Below are 26,209 nucleotides of genomic sequence, written 5' to 3' on the forward strand. Positions count from 1 at the left end.
TATTTTTAGTAGAGACGGGGTTTCACCATGTTGACCAGGATGGTCTTGATCTCTTGACCTCGTGATCTGCCTGCCTCAGCCTCCCAAAGTGCTGGGATTACAAGCATGAGCCACCGTGCCAGGCCTACCCTTTTGAAATAAATAGTAGATCAAAGGTAAAAATTTAAGGCTGGGTGCAGTGGCTCACACCTGTAATCCCAGCACTTTGGGAGGCCAAGGCAAGTGGATTGCTGGGGCCCAGAAGTTCGAGACCAACCTGGGCAACATGGCACAACCCTGTCTGTACAAAAAATACAAAAATTAGCCAGGCATGGCCGGGAGCGGTGGCTCACACCTGTAATCCCAGCACTTTGGGAGGCCGAGGCGGGAGGATCACCTGAGGTCAGGAGTTCGACACCAGCCTGGACATGGTGAAATCCCATCTCTATTAAAAAAAAAATTTTTTTTAATTAGCTGGTGATGGTGGCAGGCACCTGTAATCCCAGCTACTCGGGAGGTTGAGGCAGGAGAATTGCTTGAACGTGGGAGGTGAAGGTTGCAGTGAGCCAAGAATGCGCCACTGCACCCCAGTCTGGGTGACAGAGCGAGACTCCGTCTCAAAACAAACAAACAAAAAGGAAACAGTTCAGATGCAGCTGTGAAAACAAAGTTAAATCCTTGCCATCCATTTACATCAGAATAAATACTAGTTTGTGCTATGGGCTGAACGTGTCCCCCAAAGTTCACGTGTTGGAAACTTAATTCCCAACGCAACAGTGTTGAAGGTAGGACCTCTAAGAGGTGTTTAGGTCACAAGGGCTCTGCTACATGAATGGATTAATTCCGTTACAGTGGGAGTGGATTTGTTATTTCGGGAGCAGGTTACTGATAAAAGGATGGGTTCCGCCTCCTTCAGCGCTCTCTCACGTGTGCTCCTGCCCTTCTGCCACCTCCTGGGGGATGTAGCGACAAAGAAGGCCCTCGCCAGATGTGGCCCCTCAATCCTGGACTTCCCCGTCTCCAAAATTGTTAGAAATAAGTCTTTGTTTTTCAGGAATTAGCCAGTCTCAGGTATTCTGATACAGCAGCCCAAAATGGACTAAGACAGACAGATTAAATGCTGTGTACAAAACTAAAGTAAAAATACCTTCTAGAAGAAAAGACAGGTGCATCTTTATCCGGCTGCATGCTAGGGAGAGTTGACTACACAGAGAGACGAGAGACGGAATATCTAAAAATGGGGAAAAATCCAACACACTTCACCACAAAATAAGAAACATTTTTGACATCAAAATGATCATAAACAAAAAGGGTGAGAAAAATGTGCAGTAGGCAGAAAGAGGAGTGAAGAATTAATATCTTTAATATACGAAGACTCATACAATGGCTGAGAAACACATCAAAACCCAAGAGAAAGCCTGTCATAGGGGCCAGGCGGCCACAGGAGACGAAGCCGCAACCCCCTGCAGGCACATGGCGGCTGATGGAGGAGGCCAGGCTGGTGCTGGTCTCTGAGAGGACACCACTGCTGGCCAGCTATGGGAAACGGCAGGGCATCTGTGTCCCCGCCAGCCCTTCTCACTCAGGCCTGGTCTCAGCGTGCACCACCCCATCACACCCTCCCAGCTCCCCCTCCTAAGGGAGCCATGCTACTCATCACCATCTTGTAACCCCACAGTTGGCCACTGGTTCCTCTGTGTGTTGTGGATCTCCTCAACCAGGCTGGGAGCTCCTCAGGGGCAGGGCTGGGCCTGATATGCCTGTGATGCCCAGGACCCAGCATGAGGCTGGGTGAGTGGGTGCTGAGTGTGGTGACACATGGGTGTTTACATCAGCCCCTGTCCCAGCTGAGCCCTGAGGCTCCCTCCCCAGCTGCCTCCCGCTGTGGACAGGACCACACCCCAGGGCCCAGCAGAGCAGGCAGCCACAAGCCAGGGCCCAGGTTGCCCAGGCCAGAGCAGAGATGGCACAAATGCCATCACCCATCGCACCAGTGCCCAGGGCAGACATGAAAAACCAATCACCACAGCAGACAGGAATAAACAATCACCACATTCCAGATGGGCAGGATAGGAGATGGGGAAAGGCAGAGAAAGAGGCACAGAGAGGGCCACAGAGAAACACAGAGAAGACCAAGAACTGGAGAGGGGAGGGAAAAGAAGGGACAAGAAAGGAGCAAGCAACAGGAGGGAGAGTGAGCAAGTGTGCCTGGGCAGCCTCGGACCTGCCCAGCCAACCACCCTCCTGCGGACCCTGTTACCAGGGCTGTCGTTTGGTGTCTGGCTGACCTGGCCTCCCTGAAGTGTGGTGACCTACGAGGAGTTAAGGGCAATGGGACAGCCCCTCCTGCCACCCTGAGATGCCCTGTCACCTGTGCCACAAGCAAGCCAAGTACCCTGCCTGAGCTTCTTTGTCCCAACCCAGAAGACCCTGCATGGCCAAATGGCCTGAGTAGTGACATTCTCAGCCAGACGCTGGTCCTCCCACACAGCCAGGCGGCAGCAGACCCAGCTCCCACTAGGCTGGCCCGGCCGGCAGCTTTCCATGCCCAAGGACTTGGGAACAGGCAAGGAGTCAGTCATCCTGTCCCTCCCATCTGCCCTAGATCCCTCAGCCTAGGTCACTCAGGCATCCGGAGGCCATGGCCTTCTCCCTACCACTTAGGCACAGCACTGGCTGGGCCACGCCTCCACAATGGGCACTAATTGTCACTGAGAAACCACAGGGCTGTCAGCCATGCCTCCCACAGAGACTGCTTTTTGGGGGGACAGGCAGATGGCCAGGGTGGGGACTGGAGGAACAAGAATGGCCAGGAGCCATTCTTTTAAGCCATCACCCACTCTGCTGAACAGCACCCATCGCGGCAAAACTCTGGCAGTGTGGATGTGAGCAGGGCATGCCTTACCATCCTTCAGAGGGTCCTGGGGGACATGGACCACTCAGCCTCCAACCCTGCCATGCTTCCCAGGCGCTATGCCTCAGTCCCACTGGAGCTAGCAGCCATGATAAGCAGAGGAACCCCAAACACAGATAACACCTGAGGCCACGGGCCAGTACACATGGCCTACGGCTGTGATCAGAGTACATTCAGACTATTCAGTTATGGGCTGTCTGCAGCCATTTTCATCCTACAGTGGCAGAGAACTGCAGCTGTGACAGAGACCATAAGGCCTGCAAAATTGAATTACTTACTATCAGACCCTTTCAAACAAAGTTTTGTGTGCCTGGCCTCCAGGACTATCCTCTGTCCCTGTGGCTCCAGTCTCTGGGGGGCAAGCGAATGGCCTGGCCCAGCAGGCTGTGCCAATACTGGATGCCACTGCGGCTGGCATCCTAGCTCAGGCAGGTGAAGAGCAGACCCAGTGAATGTCCAAACCAACACTGACCAGCAACCTCGTCAGCCAGCCCCAAACAGGCTTGTCCCTAAAGCCAGACATCAAACCAGTGGCTGCTGTCCATATTCAGGCCAGTAACAAACCGAAGCTGGTGGCAGGAGGCCCTCACATCCACCCTGTCCAGCCCAGGGGCTGTGCCTACCCAGGGTGAGGAGGACCAGGAGCACACAGTGTCCAGGGCCAGTCCATCCCTGTCACCCCCACCCGCCAGGCCCACCAGAACACTCTGCTGTCCTATGTAGGAGAGGATGTCCCCAAGCTAAACCCAGGCCACTCACCTGTCTTGAGGGAAGATCAGCATGTCCCGACACCCACCCTGCAGGCTCTGGCTCCTGCAGGGAAACCAGAGGGCATGAGTGAGGTCAATCCAGCTGGGTAGGTCCGTGCTGGATAAAGGTACACGAGCCCAGACCGTCCTCTAAGCAGGACCTTGTCATGCCTGATCTGAAGGTCATCCCGTGGTGCTCCTGACTCATAACCACACACTCATGTGTACCTTCTTGTCCCCATGTGTCCAGGACTGTAGGTGACACTGGGCTGCCACGGTTCCTTGTCAGCATGTCTAATGCTGTTGACCATCCTTCAGAAACGTGATCCTTCAGAGATGTGGACTGATAATGACGTCTTGCCCATCACACACAGCACAGCAGTACTCCCACCCCAGGGTGGCCAGGCTCAGGGTCCTGCTGCCCCACGCAGGTGCTCACAGCCCCATAAGACATCTGCTCCACCTCCCTAGAGTCCGCTCCCGCCTTGTGGGCGAGGCCACGTGCCTCTCCTGAGGTTCCCTGAGGCCAACATAGATCCTGGGCCCTCCCAGGCAGGCAGCTGCCCCCAACAGTCTCCAGTACAGGGAGGGCGGGGAAGCAGGCAGGTTCTTGGCCCTGGAGCTGTGGCCAGGTGTGAATAACCATTTGTCTGGGATGGGGGACCTGGCACTCAAGCCTGGGGAGCTCAGGCTTATGGGCTGGAGCAGGAGACAAGGGGGTGCCTGTGCTCACACAGCTTTCAGCCTTCCTCAGGGGAGGACCCTGCAGCTTCCTGTCTCAGCTAATGGCCCCGGGGACACATTCCCTCTCCTTATATCTAGGCCTGGGGATATTGCCAGAGTGTTCATGTCATAAAAATGAAAAACAGGACACTGCAGACAGACAGGGAAGGGCTGGGCCTCGGATGGGAGGCTGTCTCTGGGGGACATCGGTAATGAGAGCTCTCTCCCCCGCCTCTACGGTGTTTTCTAGATTGTTCTGAGGCCCCGCCCAATAGTCCTTTGTGGTCATGGTCCATTCTGGTGCCCCAACGATGTGTTTCCCTGTCTCACAACAGCCTCTTCATCATGGGAAGGGGTCCAAGTGAGGGTGGGCGACTGGCTATGCCTCAGGGTGGGATCATGGGGGGTGGGATGCAGGGCCTGAGGCAGGGAAGAACTGGGGACCAAGCCAGGCACATGTGCATATGCATGTGTGTGCATGTGAATATGAGTGTGTGTGCGCGCCTGAGATGGGCAGGCCCGGTTGGGAGCCCATCCACCAGCACTGCGCCCCGAGGAAGAGGAGATGCTGCTCCTACTCCAAGGTCTGAGGCTTAGGAACCAGCTTTTGCTCTGAGTGTGACATTTCTAGGAATGTTTCTTAAGTGTTCACATAGGTTTTGTACCACAGAGAACCATGTGACTTTTTTTTTATCCCTGATAAGCACCAGCCTCTCCCCCGGAGTCACCATGTGCCACAGAACCGAGACACACTGGCTGTGAGCCGTCACCTCACTGACTCTACCAGGTGCCTCAGGTTGGCTATATACCCCATTTTACACATGGAGAAACTGGGTCCCAGCCAGACAAGGGCTGGGCCAGGATTTAACTCAGGTCTTCCTGCCTCCAGGCCTCCCAAAGTCTCCCCCACCACCCAGTTGGGGAAGTGTGACCAAAGGAGAACATGGGTCCTTCCTCATGGGCCTCCCACCTCATGGGGTCCAGCCAGGCCAAGAACCTGCAACCATATGGTAGAGCCAATAGCAAACCCTGGGAAGGGGTCCAAGCGAGGTATTGGAGAGGGCTTCCCCCAGGAGATGGGTGGGAGCAGAGGATAGCAGCACTGCAGGAGGCTGAGTGGTAGGAGCAGCCAGACCTGTGGGTATCCTTCCTAAGGGTGCACTAGTCACAGCAGCATCGTACAGGCAGGGGCAGAGCAGAGCATCTGTGGACAACCTAAGGGAGCTCTGGGCAGTGGACGGACAGAGGGACGACAGACAGGACAGTGATGTGAAGGCAGAACTAGTGATAGGATCATATGGGAAGGTGGGGAGGTGCTCACCTGGGGGAGCCCCCTGAGTACTACTTCAAGGCTGCTCTGCAAGCTCTGGGGTCACCTGCCTGGCCAAGGACCCAGTACCAGCCGCCTCAAAGCAGGGGAATGACCACGCCCTTTATTGGGCCCTTTTTCCAGTGAGGATGGCCTGGGCCTACCCATGCCATGGGCCCCCCCACACTGGGGCTCCCCACCAAACTGTCCAGACCTGGTGGCTGGCCATGGGGCTCTGTTAGCCCCTGGCTACACCCCACTGATGCCCTAGTAAGCCCTGTGGTTCTGGCACGGTATCCATGGTCCAACCAGAGGGCTGAGAGGTCTCACACTGGGGCATAAGCCTGGCCCAGTCCACACAGCCAGATTGGCAAGCTACAGTCCTTTGGATAGCTGACGGCACAGGGCAGCTCCCATGGGTACACACTGGGCCCAGAACTGGGATGGAGGATGCAGCCTGGGCTGGGTAGGCAATGAGGGGCCCAGGTGAGCTCACTCTGCACTCCCTGCAGTGTGGCCGCAGCAGGCCAACCCCTCCCCAAGTCTCCTGGCTTCCTGCTCTGTGAGCGTGAGGTGACACTGACTGTAGGTAGCTGAGAACATGCCCTGGCAACAGCCAATGCAGGCAGGTGCATGGAGTGCCCCGTGGCCACTGGACAGGGAAGGTCCATGCTGCTCAATGACAATGCTGTCCACTACAGCAAAACCGAGTGTTCTCCTAGGCCTGCTGCCACCCTGGGCACATAGTGAGAACACGCCCACTTCTGCTGTGGACATTGAGGCACAGCCCACACCTGGGAAGGCCTGGGAGGCCCCTGGGCACACACTTGAAGGACACTGCACTTTTGGGGCTACACAGGCACAGGGCTAGTCCTTCACTGTCCCTGCTGAGCCTGTGTGTGGTCACCCACCATCTGGCCTTCAGGCTTCCTTCTGCCTGCACCAAGCATGTGGGGGGCACCGAGGGGCCTTGCTTGGCTCCTTTCCAACTCCACGCCCTCAATAGGCAGCTTGGAGGCCGAGCTCCGGTCATCCAAGCCAGGTGTCTGGGGAAGGGTCCTGGTCTGCCGCAGGAAGCTGGGTGGAGCCGGTCTTGCCTGCTGTGGCGGTCCCAGCTGCCCTCTGGTGGCCATGCTGAGCTCCCCGTTGCTCTGCCAGAGGCGGCAGCCCCTCAATCAGCAGGGGCAGTGGGAAGGGCCTGTGCATAACTGGTTATGGAGTGGGGGGAACTCTGTGGCCCCAGGCACCCACCAGCTCTGGGTCATCTTCCCGACCTGAAATAGGCCAAGATATGAAGGCCCTGAGCCAGGAAAACCTACTAAGGGATCCCTGATCCCAAGTCCCCTCAGAGTGACCCAAGACTTCATCTTGGGTTTTTCTGTTTGTTTTTTTGTGGGTATTTTTTTTTCTTTTTTTGAGACGGAGTCTCACCCTGTCACCCAGGCTGGAGTGCGATGGCACAATCTTGGCTCACTGCAACCTCTGCCTCCCAGGTTCAGGCAACCCTCCTGCCTCAGTCTCCCCAGCAGCTGGGATTACAGGCATATGCCACCAGGTCCAGCTAATTTGTTTTGTATTTTTAGTAGAAACAGGGTTTCACCATGTTGGCCAGGCTGGTCTCAAACTCCTGACCTCAGGTGATCTGTCTGCCTGCCTTGGCCTCCCAAAGTGCTGGGATTACAGGCACGAGCCACCGTGACCAGCCCATCCTGGTTGTTTTGTTTGTTTTTGTTTTTTGGAGATAGAGTCTCGCTCTATCACCCAGGCTGGAGTGCAGTGGTGTGATCTTGGCTCACTGCAACCCTCACCTCCCCGGTTCAAGCGATTCTCCTGACTCAGCCTCTTGAGTAGCTGGGACTACAGGCGCATGCCACCATGCCCGACTAATTTTTGTATTTTTAGTAGAGACGGGGTTTCACCATGTTGGCCAGGCTAGTGTCAAACTCCTGACCTCAGGTGATCCACCTGCCTTGGCCTCCCAAAGTGCTGGGATTACAGGCATGAGCCACTGCGCCCGGCCTCATCCTGGTCTTAATTGAAGCTGCTGACAAAAGAACAGACGCCTCCCCATGACTAAGCCACCATCAGGGAAGTCCCCAGGACCCCCAAGGCCCAGCTGGTGCTCTGCAGTGCTGTCCGTGGACCCCCACCCTCCATTCCTGGCCCTATCTACAGAATGGGCCCTGACTCCCTATCCCAGCTCTACCCTGTCACTCCCTCTGCCAGGGCCAGGCGGGGAGCATGACAGATGGGCTGGACAGAGGGTGGCGCCTGGCATCCGTGTGCAGAGCTCCCTGCTCCATCCAGAGACCGGGGATCCTGCTGCTCCTGCACCTTCTGTCCTTACTCAGGACAGCCTCATGCTCCCCCAGGCCAGACTCCTGGGGTGAAGGAGCACAGGGAACTCACCCTGAATCCCTGTGTAGCACAAACAGGAGGAGGGGTGCTACCCTACCCTCACAGAGCCACAGAGATGCAGAGGGCCCCGGGACTGGGGGGAGACTACAGGGCCACCTCTGGAGGGAGTGCCAGAGCAAACATGGGAACCAAGCAGCCCAGATGTGGTGGGTGGGGAGGCTCAAATTTAGCAGGATTGAGGGTCAGAACTTGTTCTCCCAGGAGGAACCTTGGTCAGGAGGTCCTTGTGTTTATGCTGAAAAGCCTGACAGGGCAGCTCAGCCAAGAGCTGGGTAGGGGCCGGCTTGGCTGTGCTCAACTACCCTCTCAGCTGGGACTTGAGTCCCTTAGCGAATGTTCTGTGCCCAGTCCTCTGCTGGGCGCTGGTGGACCCCAGAATGGGGGTAGGGTGGGGACAAGGGACAGCTGGGAGCAGACATTGCGGATAGGATGGGGCAAGACTGGGGGAAATGCCTTCCCAGACACGCTGCGGCTCACACTGTCGCCTGATCTAAGGCCTGGATCACCTGCTTAGGAGCTGACCGGCCACTGGCATGGCACACCGAGCAAGAGAGCGCTGACTGCCCCCCGCATTCAGCACCATCCCAGCTCCAATAGAGTGAGTACAAGATAGGTAACACCTGCCTTGTTTTGACCAGACCTCTAAACACCGCCCAGATCCCAGAGTAAAGGCAGATAAGGCAGTAGTTAAGAAGTAGGAAGAAGTAAAGGCAGCTACCCCAGAGAAGCTAAGGTCGGGAGAGGTGGAGGCTCCCACTGCACCCCCCTGGCCCATACCATAGGGGAGGTTTCTCTGACAGCAGCCTGGGTACTCACCTGAGGTTATTAGACAGCAGCATTAAGAGCCTACTCTAAAAAATACCCACGGGGCACCTTTCCTTATTTCTAAATATGCCTGGATGTAGGAAAAGGGAGCTGAAGTCCTTTAGTTCCATTTTAAGTATGTTACATTACACATAGCTAAGAAACGGTGAAATATTGTAAGCAGCCAATATTTAATTATTTAAAAATTAAAATAGGCTGGAGCTCTCAGGCCACCTGCTCAGGGCGACTCCCTAGCAAACCGAGCAGAGTCTCCTTCAGAGTGGAGATGACATGTCTCCGCACCGGCAGCGAGGGGACGCAGGGCGGCGTGGGGAGGGGGACCCAGGCCGGCGGTCCGGGTGGCGCGCCCTCTCTCACCCCCCAGGCGGCAGGAGCAGCGCGGCGCGAGGACACCTCCGGGCCGTCGGTGCCCCTGAGCGGAATTCCCGGCGGCGCGCTGCCCCAGGAAAGTTCCCGGCCTGCCGCCCCTCGGGCTGTTGGAAAGTTTCGGTGGCTGCAAGGCCCTGGCAGCTAGGCGCCAAGCGTCGCGCGGGGCGGACACGGCTGCGGGATCGGGCCGCGCTCGGCTGGAGCGCTCAGTGCAAGACGCCCGGACGGGTCGGGTAGGGTCCCAAGGCCACGCACAAAGAGACCCGCCCCCGCCGGCCCGGGGTCTCGGACGCCGCAGAGCGCGCGGACAAGACGCGGGTGGGGCGGAGATTGGCTCCGACGTCCGGCCCAGACCCTCGCCCGGATCTCGACTCCAGGGATAGGACCCTGTCCGGACCGCTGCCCGGAATGCGTCCCATATCTGCAGCCCCGCCCCCAGTCCCGGCTCCGACCCGAGGCCCCAGCCCCGGGTCCCACACCCCGCCCACTGGCTCAGGCTTACCTGGAGCGCAGCGTGGGCGGCCCCGCAGCGCGGCCTCGGACCCCAGAAGGGCTTCCCCGGGTCCCTTGGCGCGCGGGGAGCGGCGTTCCCAGGGCGCGGCGCGGCGCGCCTCGCAGTCCACGCGGCCGCAACTCGGACCGGTGCGGGGGCCGCCCCCTCCCTCCAGGCCCAGCGCGCAACCCGAGACCCCGGGCCAACCCTCCCGCCCTCACGCGGCCCGTGCGCAAAGCGGACCGGGCCGGCGACGCGAATCTCCGCCCCGCCCCATCTGACAGCAAATTTTCCCATTGGTCGAGAGACCCGGCGCGGCACGGCAACCGGCGCCGATTGGGCGGATGCGCGGAGATGACGGCTTGCCATTGGGCCTCCGGGATGTCAGTCCCGGCGGATGACCAGCCCCCTCGCGGAGGGGCCGCGGCCCCGCACCTGCCCGAACCTCTGCGGCGGCGGTGGCAGGGTACGCGGGACCGCTCCCTCCCAGCCGACTTACGAGAACATCCCCCGACCATCCAGCCCCGAGCAGGGACTGGCAGAGCCGGCGCCCCTTCCCCGGACTCTGGCCGCGTAGCCTCCGCCACCACTCCCAGTTCACAGGTATCCTTCTTCAGCGCCTGCTACTCGCTGCGCGCTGCGCGCCGCGCCCTCCTGTCGACATCGAATTGTGTTCTTCACGCAAACCGCGAGAGAGAGTTCTGCTGCTATCCCCATTTTACAGTTGGGAAACAGCCTCAGAGAGGTTCTCACTTGCTTGAACACAGTCGTCTGACCCTGGGGCCTGGGGGCTCTCTCACCCTCACGCCCCTGGGCCCCCGCAGCGGGGAGACGATGGAGGTAGGAGCTGCAGTATTTCCGAGAGCAGGAAGGGACCCCCTCGGTAAACCAGGGGCTCACCTCCCCCACCAGGCCTGGATGTAGAGACCTCTTGGGCTTGTCCCACCCTGCAGGCCCCCCATGGGGCCGCCCTTTCTTGCCTCCTCCTGGCATTCTCACAGCCCCACAGCTCTGCGTCTGGGGAGGCAGAGTTGTGCGTTTATGCCCGCACCCCGTACTACTGTCCCATTTTCTTCACCCTACCTGGAGTCAGGAAGAAACGGTGCTTCACTGCCTGTTGAGATTCACGTAGGTTGCATTTCCTTGCCAGATTAAGAGCACCTGCCATGAGTGGGACCATGACCCTCCGCCAGCTCTGCGTAACCTTGTGGTGTAGGGGGGAACCAGCAGGGATGCTGCCCAGTGGGCTTTTCTAGGGGGAGGTCCTGAGATGACTTCTTAGCCAGTGACCCTGTCTCACGCATGCTGTCATCCTTTCCTGCCCTGGATGCACCTGGAGATGACCAGTTCCTCGGCTCATTGCATTCTCCAAGGCCGCCTGGGGAACCAAACTGCCCACAACCATGCTTATGAGTGGTGGAGGGGTGTGACCAGACACTCTTGTCTTATCCACCCATATTGGGAGTCCAGTGTGTTCATCCAATCATTCCTTGGCCAGGACAAAGAAAATGAAATGGCCCAAGGCAAGAACTCACTGCTGGGACCACCGCTGGGTCCATCTGTGTGCTGGCAGCATGGTGAATCGATCCCAGCTGCCTTTCAGAGCCAGGCAGCTACTATCAATCGATTGGAGCTGGCACTTGACGTGCCAATTGGCCTCCTGGCATAGGGTTGTTGCTTGCTGCTCTGGGAGGGCAGAATGAAGTAGCTGTCCCTAGAATAGGGGCCCTCACAAACCAGGTAGCTGTCATCCTGTGGAGCAGCACCATGGTGACATTCTGGCTCAGGTGCTGTGTAGCTGAGGGGTTGTTTCCTCCATTTAGGAGTAGACGTAATGAGTCCAGCTGTCCCCAGCCATCTCTTCAAGGCCATTGGACCCTGGTTCTGCTGGAGCCCCTCTTCTCACAGTTACCTCATAGTCCTGCACCACCCCCTCCCCACACTTGCAAGAGGGACTGGACAGACCTCTGTTGAAAGAGTGCAAAAGACAGAACCATACACCAAAATCTGTGCAAGTGAGACTACCTCTCCCCTCATCACCACCCCTACCACCCATAGGGTTGCAGAGACCTGTCTGCCCTCGGCAGGCAGGATCATTAGCTGAGGTCAGAGGATGTCGGGGCAGCACCAATTCAAACAGGACTCAGGACCGCTGTCCAGCAGTCGGCCCATTAGGCTGCAGCCAGAGGTCAGAAACACAACAAGGGAGGCTGGGCGCAGTGGCTCATGCCTGTAATCCCAGCACTTTGGGAGGCCAAGGCAGGCGAATCACCAGAGGTCAGGAGTTCGAGACCAGCCTGGCCAACATAGCAAAACCCCATCTCTACTAAAAGAATAAAAAAAAAAGTAGCTGGGCATGGTGGTAGACGCCCATAGTCCCAGCTACTTGGGAGGCTGAGGCAGGAGATCGCTTGAACCTGGGAGGCGGAGGTTGCAGTGAGCTGAGATTGCACCACCGCACGGCAGCCTAGGAGACAGAGCGAGACTCCATCTCAAAAAAAAAAAAAAAGAAAGAAAAAGAAAAGAAAAACACAGCAAGGGAGACCACAGGGACCAGTAGCCCAGTGTTCTCCCTCTCTCATCCTCTCACCTAGCTCCATGCGCACAGCTGTGAGGCCCCCGGAGAAAGCCACAGAGAGAAAATGCTTTCAGCTGGGTGTCAAGAACTTTTCAAGAGTGGCAGCTGTTGAAACCAAAAGAGTGGCCACAGAAGGTAGTGAGCTTCCTATCTGAGTTTGTGTGCAATTAGAGGTTGGATGCCAGTGAGCCTGTTGCAGCCCCAAGATCCCAGGGCTTAGGTGCCCATCCTAGACCCATTTCATCTGCCGTCACCTGCTTCCTGGCATCGCATGTCATCCAGACTGGAGTGTCAGTGGTGACAAAGAACATCAGAGTGTCTGCTCTGGCTCTGTCTGCTGGGAAAAGTATGGCTGGGGGTGGGGATGGCCCAAGGCCACAAGCTATGACAGAACAGGATGCAAACCACCACCTGACATGTTACTGCATCCCTCTTTGTGGGCAAAGGGAAACCTTGGTCAACTCATGTCCAGCTTTGAGGTGCATGGCCTGGTGCTTTGGGGAAGCCCACTCTCCAGGTGCTGCCATGAACCCCAGGGCACAGTCCATCACCCCCAAGCCCCAGATCCCACTTGTCCACCACCACCACCTCTTGGCCCTATAGATTGCATAGGTTTGGCTGCTCAGAGGGAAATCACTGGTACCAGCCCCACACGATCCCACTGCTGGATGGTGGGAGAGACAACCATGTCTGGCTGGGTCTGCGGCCCGCTGGCCATGAGTCCCTGGGCATCTGGAGTCCTTGTAAAAAGTTCTGTTGGGTTCCAGGGGAAACACAGATAAGATAGCAAAAGTGTGGAGCACAACGGGCCCACATGTAGGTCCAGGTTAGACTCTTGCCGTTGCTGATTACCAGCCAGGCTCTTCCCATCCCTGAGCCCCAGTTTTCTGCAGGGCATCAGGGCACCTAGGTCTTCAACACAGGTTGAAGCTAATGTGGCCTCTCTTGCTTGCCACCTTTTTCAACTTCAACTGAATGACATAACTGCTCCAAGTCTCAGTGTTTACATCTATAAAGTGGGGTGAAAGAACTGCTGACCCAGACATTGGGTTTAGAGTGCTTTGCACATTATCATTATCCCTAATGTCTTTGTCATCCATGTCATAGTTTTTTGAGTGCTCACTTTGAGGCAGGGCCTGAGCCTCTGGGCTTTGACTCTCCACCTTTCTGCCACATAGGCCCAGGCACAGCCCAGAGGCTACAGGAGCAGGGGTCCCAGCTAATGCCTCTGTCCTGTTGGGAGGGCCCCAGTCAGTGCCCACCTGCTCACCCTGCACAAGTCAAGCTGGGCCAGCCCCTCGTCGCTGGGGCCTGGACCTGGATGTGAGCTCAAAGGCTACACTGGGGGGTGGAAGTGGGGGAGGTGGTGGGTGTGCAGGGTATAGTGCTCAAATGCCTAGTCCAGGGTCTGGGGGTACATACTGGGAATGGCAGGGACATCAGGGAGGAAAGAGCCGACCTGGAGGCCATAAAGTGAAGGAAGGGATGACCAGGAGGAAGATGGCCAGGTCCAGAGGTGGGGTTGAGTGAACAGGATGGGGAGACCAGGACGCAGTCTGAGGGGGCCAGTCCGGAAGTGAGCATTCCTGTACCTCTTCCGAGAGAGGCCGCAGGGTGAGCAGGTGACAGATGGTGTCCATGAGGGCATGGACTCAGGGGCGGCTGCGACCTCCCATGGCGTCCCTGCAGGCAGGGAGCCGCGGAGTCCCCGAAGGCCGCTGGATCAGGAAGCGCTCAGACGCCCGCGCAGCCCGAAGCTTTGGCGCAGCCCCGGGGGCGGGGCGCCAGGAGGCTGCAGCCTCCGAGCGACAGCGCGCCCAGCCAACGGGACGCCGGCATGCGGGGCGCCGCCCCGCCCCTCGCTGCGCGGCCCAATGGTGAACGCGCCGGCTTCGGGCTGGGCGGTACTGGGCTGGCTGCGGTGGCGCGCGGGCGCGGCACCCGGAAGTCGGCGGCGGTGGCGGAGGCGGTGAGTGCGCGGCTCCGGGGCTGGCCGACTCCGCTAGTGGCCCGGCCGGCCTGGGCTCGGGGGCTCCGGGCTCTGGGCTCTGGGTGCGCGGACCGGGCCAGGCTGCTTGAAGGTGGGTGGGCTGGCCGCACCTCCTCACCCTGCCTCAGTTTCCCCTTTCTGAGGTATGGTATAGAATCAGGCGGGTGGGTCAGGGGCAACCACGTCGATCCCGGCCGACGAAAATGCCCCGCGCGTTACTGGAAGGCGTTTTTGATAATCCCCGCTGGCACGGGATGCGAGGGACTCTGGCAGGTGGGACCAGACTCGCTGCGGGGAGGCTGAGATCGGCAGGGTTGGGAGCTGCGTGGTCCCTGCAGGGTGTGTGGGCTGCTCGGCCTTGGCCAGCATCAGGGACAGCTCTGGCGCCCGGTCACTCTGTCCCCTACCCGCGGCCTGCTGCGGGCCAGCAGGGTGACAGCTAATGTGGGTGTGAGTAGATAGTAAGTGCTGGGTCATCCCTGCGCCTGGATGCGGCCTTCCTGGGGAGGTTTGGGTAGTTAGATCCCCCACCCCCAACTCCAGAGCGTCAGAGGTAGGGGCTGGCAGGGCTGCACTCAGGGCAGTCCTTGCCCCACCGCTGGGCTTTGTAGCAGCCTGGGCTTTGCCCGTTTTCCTCTAGGAAGTGGGCACAGAGGGCTGTTTGCTGAGACCCCCACCTTCCCTGCCCCTAGCACCTCTCCTGTGCTCCCTTGGCTTCCTGCTGGACCACAAGCTTTAGAGTGAACCGTCTGCCCTTGGACAAGTCCCTGGGCCTCAGGCCCCCTTCCTCTTCAGGAATGTCACATGCCCTGCCCTGGCCAGGCCTGTTTGCACTGTCGTGTGGCTCTAGACCTGCTGACCACTGTTTTGCTGCCACTCTGGGCACAGTGCCCTCTTCCATGAGGCAGATGTGACGGCAGTTATAAGGGGGTAGCTGAGTAGCTCTTTGGAAGGCTTTCTCACGCTAGCTCATTTGCCTCTGGGCAGCCTTTTGGGGCAAGCATTCATTGATCCAGTCCTGCTCATACAAGGAAAACTCAAGCTAAGGTGGCAGATCGTGTTCCCAAGGTCATTCAGAGCCAGGGCCTGCTCCCAGTGCCTCTACTACTCCTGGGCCACTCTCTTAGGAGTGTCCCTGTGTCTGTGTCCTGCGTCTGTATTGGGTGGGCTGGGAGCAGCTGGAGAGGGTGACCATGTTGTTAGATGGACACAGCAGAGCCTCTGTTCCCACAGGATCCTAGTGCTCTGGTGGTCCAGGGTAGGGTGCCCTGGTGCCCCCACCCCCTTGGACCCCTACACAGCTTTGTGTTACTTGCATGTCCTCAGACTGCAGGCCCCTCAGACCAAGCCCCTGCCTGCTGTGATGTGTGGTGGCCATAGCCCTTCCCTGAGCTAAGGTGACCAGCTGTCAGCTCTTCCTGGGCTGCCCAGCCCCTTGTGCTTCCTTGGTCTTCACTTGTGGGCTGTCATTCTGATTACGTTTTGCAGTGTGTGGAATCACGTGCAGTGTCCTGGGAACCTGATCCTGTGCCCGGCTTCTGCGCCAGACGGCGAACTTGGAGGGCACCCCGGTGCCCACCCAAGGGTGCTGCTTCTGAAAACACCCACAGAGATATGAGGGGCTTCTCAGGGACCCCAGAAGGGGTCTGGAGAGAAATGGCCCGGGATAGGGAGGCTGGGAAGACTTCTCGAAGTAGGGCCATGCTTGTCATTGACACTCCAGATGCATGAGAAGCAGGGCCCATCCTTTGGTGACGTGTCAGTCAGCACATGGCAGCAGCATGGCAGAGCCTGGCCTTTGTTGGCCCCTACCATAGGGCTTGGGCTGTCTTGAAAACAAGCCTATCCCTACCATGAGGATGGGCTCCGTGAAAACAAGGTCACCCCAGAAAGACTGAGCTGCTTTTTGAGGTTATCACAGCTTTTTCCCCTTTTTCTCTCAACTTCCCTTTTAGACTGCAAAAATAGTTTATGCATGCTTAAAGATAAAAAAGGCTGGCCTCCTTCTCCCAGCGGCTGCTCCCCTGGTGCACTTGCTGACATTTGGGGGTGCATCCATTGAGATCTTCAGTGCCATGCTAACTTGAAACTTGAAGTGCTTGCCTTCATCCTCTTTGCGGGCATGGTAGGAGTGCCCCTTTTTTTTTGTTTTTACTAACCACTCAGGCCGCAGGGGCCGCTGCGAGGCTGGCCTGTCCCTGGCTTGTGAGGAAGCTGAGTGTTCCTCCCAGGAGGGCCTGAGGATGGGGCCACCCTGTGTCCAGAGCTTGCTGTCTGCTCACGATGCCTCTTGTTTGTGCTATTCCTTGGAACTGGGAAGAGACAGTGATCCTCTGGTGTGAGGCTGAAGAAATGCCCCGGAAGCATTCTGAAGATCTGAGGAGAGAGTACCACTGTAGAAAATGTGTCATGATAGGCCAAGCACGGTGGCTCACGCCTGTAATCCCAGCACTTTGGGAGGCCGAGGAGGGTGGATCACGAGGCCAGGAGATCGAGACCATCCTGGCTAACACGGTGAAACCCCGTCTCTACTAAAAATACAAAAAAATTAGCCGGACGTGGTGGTGGCAGGCACCTGTAGTCCCAGCTACTCGGGAGGCTGAGGCAGGAGAATTGTGTGAACCCAGGAGGCAGAGCTTGCAGTGAGCCGGGATCGTGCCACTGCACTCCAGCCTGGGCAACAGAGCGAAACTCCATCTCAAAAAAAAAAAAAGAAAATGTGTCATAATAAAATGCCATTTAGGCCCGGCACGGTGGCTCACACCTATAATCCCAGCACTTTGGGAGGCCGAGGCAGGTGGATCACCTGAGGTCAGGAGTTCGAGACCAGCCTGGTCAACATAGTGAAACCCCGTCCCTACTAAAAACAAAATACAAAAATTTGCTGGGCATGGTGGCAGGTGCCTGTAATCCCAACTACTCGAAAGGCTGAGGCAGGAGAATTGCTTGAACCCAGGAGGCGAACGTTGCAGTGAGAGAGGTCACCCTCTCCAGCTGCCCCCAGCCCACCCAACAGGACCATTGCACTCCAGCCTGGGCGACAAGAGCAAAACTCCATCTAAAAATAAAAACAAAAATAAAAAAAAAAATGCCATTTAATAGCCAGAGAGTGTAGACTGGTGAGCTCTTGCTGCGGAGATAGGAGGGAGCAGGGCATTGCAGTGGACTGGAGACTCAGAGGGTTTCCTGACGTCAGGGCTTTCTTCGCCCAGGCCCCGTGAACAGCGACACTGTGTTCCCACGTGTGTTTACCTCCTCTGCTGGCAGCCACCGGGAGCCCGCGTCACATGTCTGTGTCTGCCTTGTCCTTTGAAAAGAGCAACTCATGCTTTCAAGCTCTGCCCCTGGGGGCTGCCACCGCTGATGGAGTGGGGATTACAAGGGATGGGGATTGGGCGCCCGGCTGCTCAGCCCTGCAGCACCAGCCCTTGTGGCCATTGAGGCCATTAAATGGGGGCAGCAGACTGTAGGGCTTAGTCGCCCTCTGTTCAGGGACTCACCATGTGCAGCCCCAATAGGAGCCCGACTTGATGGCTACCCTCCCAAGTGTCTAGGTCCCCTTGACCCTGTGGTACTAATAGCTTGCCATTCCTCTGTCACCACTGCTTTCTGCTTAGCACACGTCCCCTCTGCCCATGTGCTATGCTTGCCTTTTTGGTTGCCAAAGGGAAGTGGTTCCGCCAAAAGCCTGTGTCCCATCCCCTCTGGCCCCCAGGGTCTCCAGGTGTGGTGTTGCTGCGACAGCCCAGCTACACCCCGTCCTATGCAGAGCTGTCTTGCACCGGGGCTGATTGGGTCTTCTCTTGCTTTCTGTGAACAAGTGACTCTTGGGTTCTTGCCCTTCCTTCCCTCTCTTCCCTGCCCATAGAAATGTCCCAGCCCTGGCAGGGAAGGAGGGCAGGATCTGTACATTTTCTTTTTTTTTTTGCGTTTTGAGACAGAGTCTTGCTTTGTCACCTCAAAAGGCTGAGGCAGGAGAATCACTTGAATACCGGAGGCAGAGGTTGCAGTGACCTGAGATCGTGCCACTGCAACCTCTGCCTCTCAGGTTCAATGCGATTCTCCTGCCTCAGCCTCCTGAGTAGCTGGGATTACAGGTGTGCATCACCACGCCCTGCTAATTTTTGTGTTTTTAGTAGAGACGGGGTTTCACCATTTTAGCCAGGCTGGTCTTGAACTCCTGACCTCAGGTGATCCACCCGCCTCGGCCTCCCAAAGTGTTGGGATTACAGGCGTGAGCCACTGTGCCTGGCCAGTGCACTTTCTTTTGAGGGTAGACATTACTGTTCCCCGCCGGGAAGCATGCCTACTGGGTGTGCACGCTTTCAGTGTCTGGCGTGACAGATTGTACAAAGTGAACCCAGCCACACAGCTACCATCCATATCACACCACCACCAGCACCCAGACATCTCCCTCGTGTCCCCCAGTGGCTGCCTAGACCAGGTGGCCCTGCCCTGCCTTCTGTCCCCATGGGCAGATGTTGCTTATCTCTGGCCTCTGCATGAAAGACCAAGCAGAGTGCTATCTTCTGGCTGGGACCTCCCTGCTGCCTCATCACCATGGAAAGGCACAGGCTGGCTTCTTTTCCAGGTTATGGACTTTCTTACTGTGTCACTTTGTGGACTTGGGCACCTGCAGAGTGCCTGGCATGGTGAGCAGGAGTTGGGGCATGGCGTGATCTAGGCAGGGTTTGGAAGGTTCTTTGAATAGCCAAGGGGGACAGTCTGGAGGGTGCCCTCCAGACACCTGAGAATGCATTGAAGCTAGGGTGACTACTGCAGCATCAGAGGCCTGGTGACACATTTAAGGCCTCAAGGGGCCCATGTGACTAGAAGTCCAGGATGTGGCTGAGGTGGGCCAGACTGGATGGCCAGCGGCCACCTAAGGACAATTGGCTGTGCGTTTGGGAAGCATGGGTGGTCCCCACCTCACAGCAGTCGCACAGGCAGACAGTGGGCAGATCCAAGAGCTTCACCAAGGCTGGGCGGGGTGGCTCACGCCTATAATCCCAGCATTTTGGGAGGCTGAGGTGGGGGGATCATGAGGTCAGGAGTTCAAGACCAGCCTGACCAACATGGTGAAAACCTGTCTTTACTAAAAATACAAAAATTAGCCAGGCATGGTGGCACGCACCTGTAATCCCAGTTACTCGGGAGGCTGAGGCAGGAGAATTGCTTGAACCCAGCAGGTGGAGGTTGTAGTGAGCTGAGATCGCGCCGTTGAACTCCAGCCTGGGCGACATAGCGAGACTTCGTCTCAAAAAAAAAAAAAGAGCTTCACCACTGTGCAACCATACAAGGTAGATAAGAAAAAGGAGTTCTTATTTTGGGACAGGGAGGGCCTTTAGCAGGACGGGACATGACTGCTGTACAGTAATGATGGGAAAATCCCATGTAATATAAGGCTATTTCTACTAGACAGCATCACAGGCAGAGCTGAAAGGCAGGGGATGGCTAGGGAGAAAACAGTTGCAGGCCTGGGACAGGCACATGGTTGCCCACATCACACCAGCTGCACTACGGGTCAGTGAGACAAAGGCCTAGCAGTCAGTACCCATGTTGGTGAATTGTTGGCAAGAACATACAGGAGGTCACAAGTTGCCCAGCCAGTGGGGGATGCCCATAAAACCCTGGCGGGAACATTTCCTACACTGCATACACCCTGGAGGCAGGTGAGTGGCAACAGGTTCTGGTGCTAGACGTTAGCGGGGACTTGGCCAAGTCTGTTTATCTGAAAGCGTCACCCGTGGATGGAGCAATTCCACCTCTTGGGTCTATCCTAGGAATGTCCTCAGCTGCTCTCCCACTGCTGTAAAGAAATACCTGCGACTGGGTCATTTATTGAAAAAAGAGGTTTAATTGGCTCTCGGTTCTGCAAGGTGTACAGGAAGCATGATCCTGGCATTTGCTCAGCTTCTGGGGAGGCCTCAGGAAACTTACAATCATGGCAGAAGGAAAAGCAGGAGCCGGCACTTCGCACGGCTGGAGCAGGAGGAAGAGAGAGATGGGGGAGGTGCCACACACTTAAAACCAGATCTCGTGAGAACTCTATCACTGTACAGTACCGGGGGGGATGGTGCTAAACTTTCATGAGAATTCTGCCCCCATGATCCAATCGCCTCCCACCAGGTCCTGCCTCCAACACTGGGAATTAAATTCAACGTGAGATTTGGTGGGAACACAGATCCAAGCCAAATCAGCCCGTGTGCAGAGCATGTGCTAGGGATGGTCGCTTGATGGGACGAAGACACCAGCCACAGCTGAGAGGCAGAGCAGCGGGAAAGCTGGGCAGTGGTGAACCAGTGGGGACATGGCTCTGGTGGAGACAGACCTCATGGCCAATCAGGGAGAACGGAGCAATGGGACCCTAGTGTGTTAACCCCACAGCATACATGTGTCTGCTCACATGTGTGTGCAAGCAGGTTAAGAACACTCTGGTGCCACAGGCAGCCCTTGGCTGAGGCTTTTTTTCCTTTTTTTTTTGAGACTCAGAGTCTTGCCTTGTCACCCAGGCTGGAGTGCAGTGGTGCTATCATAGCTCGCTGCAGCCTCAAACTCCTGGGCTCGAGCAATCCTTCTGCCTCAGCCTCCTGAGTAGCTGGGACTACAGATGCATGTCACCATGCTCGGCTAATTTTATTTTATTATTATTTATTTTATTTTACTTTACTTTTTTGAAACGGAGTCTCGCGCTGTCACCCAGGCTGGAGTGAAGTGGCACAATCTCGGTTCACGGTGCCCTCTGGCTCCTGGGTTCAAGTGATCCTCCTGCCTCAGCCTCCTGAGTAGCTGGGATTACAGGCCTGCACTACCATGCCTGGCTAATTTTTGTATTTTTAGTAGAGACCGGGTTTCACCGTGTTGGCCAGGCTGGTCTTGAATTCCTGACCTCAAATGATCTGCCCGCCTCAGCCTCCCAAAGTGCAGGGATTACAGCCATGAGCCACTGCACCCTACCTTATTTTATTATATTACTAGTATTATATTGAGACAGAGTCTCCCTCTGTTGCTGTGTTGCGGGAGTGCAGTGACATGATCATAATTCACTGCAGCCTTGATCTTCTAGGCTCAAGCCATCCTCCTACCTCAGCCTCCCAAGTAGTTGGGACCACAGGCATATGCCACTGCACCTGGCTAATTGTTTTTATTTGCTTTTTGTAGACAGGGACTTGCTGTGTTTCACAGGCTGGACTTAAACTCCTGGCCTCAAACAATCCTCCTGCTTTAGCCTCCCAAAGTGCTGGGATGACAGACATGAGCCCTGCCGGGATGGGGCTTTGGCCCGTTAAATGTCACTGGAAATGTTTCCCCCCAGAATGTGCTCCTGGGTGACCTGAGCGATGGGATTAACAACTATGGGTCCCACCAGCCTCCAGAGCTGCCAGTCGTGGCTACAGGAGACTCAGCCTTGGGCTGGGGCACAGAGAGGCTGAATAGAGGGTGAATGAGCAGGCAGCGTATGAGAGGGACCAGCGTTTCTGGGTATTATACAAAAGCTAGTGGAGGTGGTGCTGGTTGGTGTGGGGTGGGCGACTGGCACGGTCAGATGCCTGATGCCTGTTGGCCTCCTCAGAAGGGGAGGCTGGCAGTAGTGGGTTCTGGGACATGCAGGAGGGTGGCCTGGATTTGCCCTGCAGCACTGAGGTCTGCCTGTTCCCCACTGGGTCCTCCATCTGAGGCCTTGTCAGCATGGCCCTCGTCCCCCTTGCTTCTTTTCCCCATGGGCCTCTGCAAGGTTACTGCCCACCCTCCACCCCACCTACCTGCCTGTGGTGGGCACTGAGAGCCAGGGAAGCAGATCCTCACTGCCAGGCAGCAGGCCATGTGCACATCCATCAGGGTGCCAGACCTTGTCCCCACGCAGCCCTGGCTAGGGTCACTGCTGCTGCTGCTCTCTGCCTGTGGCTCTGGCCCATCTTTGCCCAGGCGTTCTGTCTGAATGGTTTTCTTGTCGTGCCTTTTTTAGACACCGCATGGAGTGAGGTTTGGGGCTTGCCTCAACTGGAGTCTCATTCTTCTTAGAGAGGGAGTTTAGCCCGTTTCCATTTGGCCTTAGGACAGAAGGCCCTGTTGGTTTCTCTGAGAAGCCAGGGGAGGAGCCCTAGGCTGGAGAGGGGATTCTAGAGTGGGGTGGCTCTCAGAAGCAGAAGGTGGGCAGAGAGGACGGTGCACGCTGGGAGAGTTCTCGAAAGCATCAGCAGATGGGCCCAGAGTGCCTGGAAAGCTTCCGTCCTTCACAGACGGCGCCATGCACTAAGAATAACCCATGCCAAGTCCAGGCTTTCTTCCTGTTTTGCAGAATTACCAGGTTGTTAGGCTAGGGGAACGTATGCTGGGATTCTGGGAAGAATTCCACCCGCACTGGTATTCTTAGAGGACGGGAAGCCCTTGGCTGCGGTGTGAAGAGGGCTCTCTCTTTCCATTCATATCTCATAGATCCTCTGGCCAGGCTTGGGGGTGTTGAGGGACTCCAGGAGTGTGGGGGGGACTTCCTCCCTGGAAGAGGCCTGTGCTCTGTCCCTGCTGAGGCTGGTGGCATTTGCAGTCACATGGTGAGCTCACAGTGACTGTCCCCCTCTTACCTCCCTGGCAGGGTTGGCAAAGGCCACACCAAAGTCCCAAGTGATTAGTTCCCCGGCCTCCCTGCACAGAGGCTGTGCATGTCCCCTGGGCATTCACTCTAGCTGTCTGGGCTGCAGGGAGGCAGGGTGCCTGGCCCAACTGGAGATGGCACTCTACTGGGGGTGGTTAAGTGTTGACCATCACAAAGGCGACCTCTTTCGTCACATCTGTGTGAGAGGAGCTGGACTTTCTCAGATATGGATGAGCCTCACGACGCACATCCTTTCGTCCCTTGCTTGTCTACCAAGTCCCTATGTGCTCCAGGAGGCAGTGGTACAGGCCAGCCGCTCCATATGACCAGAGAACCAGTGCCTCACACTCCAGCGCATTTCCTTCCCAGGGTGCACCAGGACTCTTGTAAAGAGGGCATTCTCGTGTAAGCAGTTGCTTTTTTTTTTTTTTTTAATTTTTATTTTTTTGAGATGGAGTTTCCCTCTTGTCTCTTAGGCTGGAGTGCAATGGCACGATCTCGGTTCACTGCAACCTCCACCTCGTGGGTTCAAGTGATTCTCCTGCGTCAGCCTCCTCAGTAGCTAGGATTATAGGCACGCACCACCACACCTGGCTAATTTGTTTGTTTGTTTGTTTGTTTGTTTGTTTTTCGAGATGGAGTCTTGCTCTGTTGCCCAGGCTGGAGGACAGTGGTACGATCTTGGCTCACTACAACCTCTGCCTCCTGGGTTCAAGCAATTCTTCTGTCTCAGCCTCCCAAGTAGCTGGGACTACAGGCGCCCGCCACCACACCCGGCTAATTTTTGTATTTTTAGTAGAGACAGGGTTTCACCATATTGGCCAGGCTCTCGAACTCTTGACCTCGTGATCCACCCACCTTGGCCTCCCAAAGTGCTGGAATTACAGGCGTGATCATTTTTGTATTTTTAGTAAAGACGGGGTTTCACCGTGTTGGCCAGGCTGGCCTCAAACTCCTGACCTCAGGTGATCCACCCGCCTTGGCTTCCCAAAGTGTTGGGATTACAGGCGTGAGCCACCTCGCCCAACCAGCAGTTGCTGTAAAATTTTTTAAAAGGATGTCACTTATACTACCCAGTCATTAAGACTTCCTGAGGTGGAAAGATCACTTCAGCCCATGAGTTTGAGAATAGCCTGGGCAACATAATGAGACCCCACCTCTCCAAAAAAATTTAAAAATTAGGGCCAGGCGTGGTGGCTCACGTCTGTAATACCAGCACTTTGGGAGGCCAAGGTGGGTGGGTCACAAGGTCAGGAGATCGAGACCATCCTGGCCAACATGGTGAAACCCCATCTCTACTAAAAATAAAAAATTAGCTGGGTGTGATGGCGCGCACCTCTAGTCCCAGCTATTTGAGAGGCTGAGGCAGGAGAATCGCTTGAACCAGGGAGGAGGAGGCTGCAGTGAGCTGAGATCGTGCCGCTGCACTCCAGCCTAGGTGACAGATCGAGACTCTGTCTCAAAAAAAAAAATTAGCCGGGTGTGGTGGTATACAGCTGTAATCTTAGCTACTTGGGAGGCTGAGGTGGGAGGATGGCTTGAGCCCAGGAGTTCGAGGCTGCAGTGAGCTATGATCACACGACTGCACCTGGGCGACAGAGTGGAGGTGATGTGCTTCCTCAAATAGCCGTGAGAACAACGCTTCTTTTCTTGTCCTGGCTCAGGAACCTCACCACCATGCCACGTTGCCCTGCTGCGCTGTGCTGGTGTCGTAGGTCGGTGGCAGGACATTTGTCCACCTCACAGGCTCTGCTTTCAGTCTTGGAGTATGGCTCCTCTCGACTGCTGCCCACACGGCCTCCTGTTGTCAGCCTGGGCTACATATCTGGGCTCTTCCATCCCTGTGGGCCTGGTGAGGCCTGGCCATGTGCCTGTGTCATGCCAGTTGCTTTCAAGATGATGTTTCTAGTAGGACCACATGTGAACACAGTGACCACCATGGCCAGGAGGAAGCTGGCTGCCCATCACCAGCTTGCCCAGGGACCTCTTGCACCCTGGCGGGGATCAGCAGATCCTGCTATGAGAGAGCAGAAGGCAGCATGCTGACTTCCAGGAGTGTCCACAGCGTGGCTGGGCAGAACAGAGCTACAAATGAACAGATCCAGTGCCGAGGCCATCCTGATTCTCTCAGGGGCTGCCAGGCCGTGGGTGCAGGGTCCAGCAGGCCCACTTGATCCCAGCATCCCACGTGTGCCTGCTCGGGGTGGCCAGCTCACTGCTTCTTCACCCCTAGCCCAACCAGCAGGTGCCCCACCATGAGCCCCTCCAGGCTCACCTTGCCCATCCCCGCCATGTGACCTGGGACTCTTGAGATGAGATCACAGCTGCAGAGCACACAGCACAGGGAGGAGCTCATCAGCATCTTCCCACCTGTGGTGCCCTGGCCCAGCCTCCTTCCGGTTGGGGTTGGATCCGCCCTGGCAGCCGGGTTTTGCGGCACCTGCCCCACCCGCCCTGTAACCTACTTGCCCAACTGCTATCCCGGTGGCCGTGAGGCCAGTTGACAGGATGGAGAGGGGTAAGCATTTTCCGCCTGGAGAGGATGGGCGTGTGGCCATCTGACTGCTTCTGCAAGCCTGGTGGTTGTGTGCAGGCTTCCCTGGTGGTCTTAGCCCCTTGGGGCAGGCGGGGTCCTGTGCAGGATGCAGAGACTGGGCGTGGCTTCCTGCAGATGTTCAGATGCTTCTGGGCTGTGGCCTCTGAGACCCAGGGCAAGGCTGCTGACTGGACCCCAGACCCTCCTACCTGCCTCTTCCTCCAGCTGCTCTTTGTGGTCTGGTTCTGGCCGCCTGGGCCTCAGGGCCAACCCTGCATGGCTTTGACCACTCTGGCCTTCTTGGACTGCCAAGGACATGCTGAGAGTTGGTTGGGCTTGGCCCAAGTGCTGAGCCCAGGGCAGGGGTGGGGACAGGCAGGGTGGGGCCTCACCTGGAAAGCCAGGCACGATTCTCCCTGGGACACCAACCCTCCTGTAGAGTTGGCCAATTCGGGCAACCTTGAGGGCGAGCTCTGTGTGGCACAAGAGATGCCCTGAGGAGCCCAGCCTCACCTGGTGTGATGGGACCTGTGGAAGTTGTGGGAAGTGGTCCTGGCCGCCTGTGTGCCCACCTGCCCTGCGCCCAGATCAAGATATGGTGACCAAAAGGACAAGGACTATATCCATGGCTCCCTCCCAGAGCCTGGCAAGTCAGCAGGCATGAGAGGGTGTTGGAATGCTGTGGTGGGCCTGTGTGGGGACCTTGTAGGACCTAGGGAACCTGCAGGGCTTG

General features: G+C 56.9%; 2 protein-coding genes across 37 annotated transcripts in view; one reads left to right on the forward strand and one right to left on the reverse strand.

Moving 5' to 3' along the window:
• Positions 1–10,013, reverse strand: part of ARVCF (ARVCF delta catenin family member) — a 49,955-nt gene extending 39,942 nt beyond the window's left edge. For 7 of the 12 annotated variants that reach the window (XM_016939716.4, XM_016939714.4, XM_054675692.2 and 4 more), the window contains exons 1-2: positions 9,789–9,937; positions 3,653–3,706 (exon numbers count right to left, since the gene is read on the reverse strand). The gene's annotated coding sequence lies outside the window, so the exon portion shown is untranslated. Of the gene's footprint in view, positions 1–3,652; positions 3,707–9,788 lie in introns of all 12 variants that reach the window. The other 5 variants (XM_016939715.4, XM_009437808.5, XM_054675693.2 and 2 more) reach the window with 3 other exon arrangements.
• Positions 10,014–10,218: 205 nt separating this feature from the next.
• The window catches only part of TANGO2 (transport and golgi organization 2 homolog), a 49,916-nt gene continuing 33,925 nt past the window's right edge, over positions 10,219–26,209 (forward strand). For 8 of the 25 annotated variants that reach the window (XR_010155909.1, XR_010155908.1, XM_063807576.1 and 5 more), the window contains exon 1: positions 14,288–14,326. The gene's annotated coding sequence lies outside the window, so the exon portion shown is untranslated. 25 annotated transcript variants of the gene reach the window in all.

This window comes from Pan troglodytes, chromosome 23 (assembly GCF_028858775.2).
Source record: "Pan troglodytes isolate AG18354 chromosome 23, NHGRI_mPanTro3-v2.0_pri, whole genome shotgun sequence".
NCBI lineage: Eukaryota > Metazoa > Chordata > Mammalia > Primates > Hominidae > Pan > Pan troglodytes.